Source organism: Schistocerca piceifrons, unplaced genomic scaffold (assembly GCF_021461385.2).
Source record: "Schistocerca piceifrons isolate TAMUIC-IGC-003096 unplaced genomic scaffold, iqSchPice1.1 HiC_scaffold_1058, whole genome shotgun sequence".
Classification (NCBI taxonomy): domain Eukaryota; kingdom Metazoa; phylum Arthropoda; class Insecta; order Orthoptera; family Acrididae; genus Schistocerca; species Schistocerca piceifrons.
In genome coordinates, this window is record NW_025726861.1 from 20,001 (window position 1) to 25,000 (window position 5,000).

Below are 5,000 nucleotides of genomic sequence, written 5' to 3' on the forward strand. Positions count from 1 at the left end.
ACCTCGGGTTCCGAAAACCAACAAAATAGAACCGAGGTCCTATTCCATTATTCCATGCACACAGTATTCAGGCGGGCTTGCCTGCTTTAAGCACTCTAATTTGTTCAAAGTAAACGTGCCGGCCCACCGAGACACTCAATAAAGAGCACCCTGGTAGGATTTCAACGGGGTCCGCCTCGGGACGCACGAGCACGCACGAGGCGGTCGCACGCCTTCGGCTCGCCCCACCGGCAGGACGTCCCACGATACATGCCAGTTAAACACCGACGGGCGGTGAACCAACAGCGTGGGACACAAATCCAACTACGAGCTTTTTAACCGCAACAACTTTAATATACGCTATTGGAGCTGGAATTACCGCGGCTGCTGGCACCAGACTTGCCCTCCAATAGATACTCGTTAAAGGATTTAAAGTGTACTCATTCCGATTACGGGGCCTCGGATGAGTCCCGTATCGTTATTTTTCGTCACTACCTCCCCGTGCCGGGAGTGGGTAATTTGCGCGCCTGCTGCCTTCCTTGGATGTGGTAGCCGTTTCTCAGGCTCCCTCTCCGGAATCGAACCCTGATTCCCCGTTACCCGTTACAACCATGGTAGGCGCAGAACCTACCATCGACAGTTGATAAGGCAGACATTTGAAAGATGCGTCGCCGGTACGAGGACCGTGCGATCAGCCCAAAGTTATTCAGAGTCACCAAGGCAAACGGACCGGACGAGCCGACCGATTGGTTTTGATCTAATAAAAGCGTCCCTTCCATCTCTGGTCGGGACTCTGTTTGCATGTATTAGCTCTAGAATTACCACAGTTATCCAAGTAACGTGGGTACGATCTAAGGAACCATAACTGATTTAATGAGCCATTCGCGGTTTCACCTTAATGCGGCTTGTACTGAGACATGCATGGCTTAATCTTTGAGACAAGCATATGACTACTGGCAGGATCAACCAGGGAGCTGCGTCAACTAGAGCTGAGCAGCCGGCCGCCCGGGAGTGTGTCCCGGGGGCCCGCGCGAACACGCAAGCGTCCGCTCAATCATTCTGCAAACAGGAGGAGGCTGAGCTCCCCTGCACAATACACCTCGAAACCCTCTCAGGTCCCGGCGGCGCGCAGCGCCGTCCCAAGTACTTGGTCGGGTTCGAGAGAGGCGCAATCGCCCGGAGTTAGGCGAGTAGACGCTTTCGGTGCGACCACCCGTGCTCCCAACTGAGCTTGCCGCTGCCGACAGAGGCCCGGGAGCGTGCTGTCGTGGCATTGCCGGCGGGAGACAACACGCGCCACCTACGGTGACCGGCAGCTCCAACGCCAGCGCCACAGAAGGACAAAAGCCCCACTTGGGTGCCGAAGCGAACTCTCCCAGCACAGCGCACGCGCCAACACATCCGCACAGCTGCGATACAAACCACCAGCGAGAACCGCTGGGGCGACCGAGCAGCAGACGGCGTCGCGGCGCCGAGCGCCGGGCGGCGGCGCATCCTCAACGCACACAGTCCTCAATCGGACCAGCACACTGAAGATGTCCACCGCGCTTCGCACCGGGCCCGCGAGGACCTACTTTGGCCGCACGGCGCCGCGCGCAGGGTGCGCCGGCGCGCAGCTGCGACGCCTGCCGCGTCCGTCGGCCGGCGCGCCTGCCACTGGCCGCCCCCACCAGCCGGCTGTAGCGCGTGCGCCCACGCACCGCGCGGCCAGCACGCCGGGAGGCGCCCCCTCACCGGCCGGGGACGGTCCCACCCAGCCACCGCCGCGTATCGCTTCACACCCAGATGCCGTTCAGTTTCGTCGGCATGGTGGGTATCGCTGGAACAACCGGTTCGTACCTCAACCTATCGTCGCCATCACCGATTCACCCCTAGCGAGAACAACCGCACCACAACAGGTTACCATTTGTTCATTTGCGTAACTTCACCAGAAAACGCAGGCGTCCATCGCCATTTGCAACTTCAACGATTATTGCATGCCTGTGTCAGGTGTCACGCCACACTACGTCTGCCCACATACACGCAACAAAATGTGCACGCCTAGACAATACGTGGAAGGTGGCCCCCGTACGTATGCGATGTCCATTGCTCGAACGACTGTCAACCGGCCTCTGTAGCATGTCGCAGATATGGAACGCGGTGCACCATGCCATCACGGTGTGTGAGGAGAGACGACTAGGTCCGAATACATCAACAGACAGCTCATGCTGATCGCCATCCACGGCGTCCGTTCCTCCCACACGTCTCTATGGCGTACCACACTGCAATCCAGCTCTCATAGGGAGACGACACGTAGCTGCGTGCACAATATTTGCACTGTATGGTCCGCCGTTTTTGGGCGCAGTCGTTGTACGGTCACACATGTGCCACGATGTATCATTCGGTACATAAGGACGAATGTGCAGTACAGATTGTGGTTTACGCGTACGACATTAGCGGACGGTTGACACAGGCCGCACCACAACGTAGCCTGAGTACGTCGCATGCGAAGGGCATTGAACATGCAAACTTCTCACCAACCAGCTTGCGAAGGCAGGGGGGCAAGGTGGGGACGTGGGGAGGGGCGGCATGTACGTCCTGCTGCCATCCACATTACAGTGTACAGCAGGAGCATGTGGAAAGTCAGCAAGACTTGCAAGGTGTTTAACATGAAGCGATACACAGGGGAGCGGGCAGTGCGAGTAGCGAACTATATTGCGAGGGTTGCGGGTGGGCAACACTACACTAATTGAACGAGTCGTATAACAATTACAGAGCAGGTTTAGGCGACAACATGGGTTACGTTAGGGGACAACGTGGGTTACGTTAGGGGACAACGTGGGTTACTTTAGGGGACAACGTGGGTTAGGTTAAGGCACAACGTGGGTTAGGTTAAGGCACAACGTGGGTTAGGTTAAGGCACAACGTGGGTTAGGTTAAGGCACAACGTGGGTTAGGTTAAGGCACAACGTGGGTTAGGTTAAGGCACAACATGGGTTAGGTTAAGGCACAACATGGGTTAGGTTAAGGCACAACATGGGTTAGGTTAAGGCACAACGTGGGTTAGGTTAAGGCACAACGTGGGTTAGGTTAAGGCACAACGTGGGTTAGGTTAAGGCACAACGTGGGTTAGGTTAAGGCACAACATGGGTTAGGTTAAGGCACAACATGGGTTAGGTTAAGGCACAACATGGGTTAGGTTAAGGCACAACATGGGTTAGGTTAAGGCACAACATGGGTTAGGTTAAGGCACAACATGGGTTAGGTTAAGGCACAACATGGGTTAGGTTAAGGCACAACGTGGGTTAGGTTAAGGCACAACGTGGGTTAGGTTAAGGCACAACATGGGTTAGGTTAAGGCACAACATGGGTTAGGTTAAGGCACAACATGGGTTAGGTTAAGGCACAACATGGGTTAGGTTAAGGCACAACATGGGTTAGGTTAAGGCACAACATGGGTTAGGTTAAGGCACAACATGGGTTAGGTTAAGGTACAACATGGGTTAGGTTAAGGTACAACATGGGTTAGGTTAAGGTACAACATGGGTTAGGTTAAGGTACAACATGGGTTAGGTTAAGGTACAACATGGGTTAGGTTAAGGTACAACATGGGTTAGGTTAAGGTACAACATGGGTTAGGTTAAGGTACAACATGGGTTAGGTTAAGGTACAACATGGGTTAGGTTAAGGTACAACATGGGTTAGGTTAAGGTAGAACATAGGTTAGGTTAAGGTACAACATAGGTTAGGTTAAGGTACAACATAGGTTAGGTTAAGGTACAACATAGGTTAGGTTAAGGTACAACATAGGTTAGGTTAAGGTACAACATAGGTTAGGTTAAGGTACAACATAGGTTAGGTTAAGGTACAACATAGGTTAGGTTAAGGTACAACATAGGTTAGGTTAAGGTACAACATAGGTTAGGTTAAGGTACAACATAGGTTAGGTTAAGGTACAACATAGGTTAGGTTAAGGTACAACATAGGTTAGGTTAGGTTAGGTTAGGTTACACGTTGTTGTAAGGAAAGGTGTAGGGGGGGGGGGGCGGGGGCGGCAGGTTCGTTGATAGTGATTATAGTAAGTGAATGCTTGTGACATGATCAGATTTGTCACGTCAGGATGCACCTTTGGCTTATTAGAGGCGGCGCTCCAATTCTATGCTTGTGTGAGACCTGTGTCTTTGACTCATGTCATTGTTTGTGCGCTGTGACAGGAGGTACTATTGTGATGTTGGGTGCACCGTTGTATAGGACATGTGTGGGTGTTGGTGCCTGGTCTGCGCAATGGTGGATGTCGAAAGGCTGGGATATTGTATTTTCCGCATGGACCTCCTGGTCTGGTTGTGATAGTGTGGATTGTGTAATGTGGCGGAGAAGATGCACTGGATGTTGTTCCATGCTGGTGCTTACATATTGTATGTGCGCCTGTTAGAAGCAGAGAGTGGTGCGTGATCAGAGTGTCTGGCTGACGTGTGGTTCCCATTGTGGGCAGACTCTTTCAGCATGTATACGGACAGTTGTGTATATTTGCTGTAGTTTGATGGCTCTGCATTGATTACTAATCAGCGCCGTGTGTACGGGTAATCTGGTTCCAGTCCAAAATGTTCCATCTGTGTACATTAGTGACAAAGACTCCCCCCATGCAGTGGGGCTCGGTCTGTTATAGCTCTTCCGCGTAATATATTTGCCCCACGTTTTTGCGACTGCGAGTGCGAGTGCAACGCGCATGGGGACCGACATGCTGATGGCTCGGTATCGGACGCCGTACAGTGAGCAACGCGATCGCGTCTCTCGCTCGTAAGTGGTACAGGTCGCGGCTCATGTATAGGGACAGCGGGAATGTCGCATATTGGAAATAACTCTTCATGAAACGCAAGTTATAGGGGTGGATTGCACTTTACGAGTGCGGGAAACTTCCGCCGTTCATCCGCTGGAGGTGCGCGTGTGGCGGTTGGGGTGGTGCACGAACGGGTGCGGGTGGAGTCATTGCCGGTCCACGGCTTCGTGCGGCAGAGCCACTGGAGATTGGGTGCTATGGTCGA

The 5,000-nt window shown here is 53.2% G+C and overlaps 1 non-coding gene across 1 annotated transcript in view; it reads right to left on the reverse strand.

Annotated features, from left to right (window-relative positions):
- LOC124726553 overlaps positions 1 to 952 on the reverse strand; it is a 1,909-nt gene extending 957 nt beyond the window's left edge. Inside the window, exon 1 of the ribosomal RNA XR_007006779.1 lies at positions 1 to 952. This exon is cut by the window's left edge and continues 957 nt beyond it. This is a non-coding gene — a ribosomal RNA (small subunit ribosomal RNA).
- Positions 953 to 5,000: the final 4,048 nt, after the last annotated feature.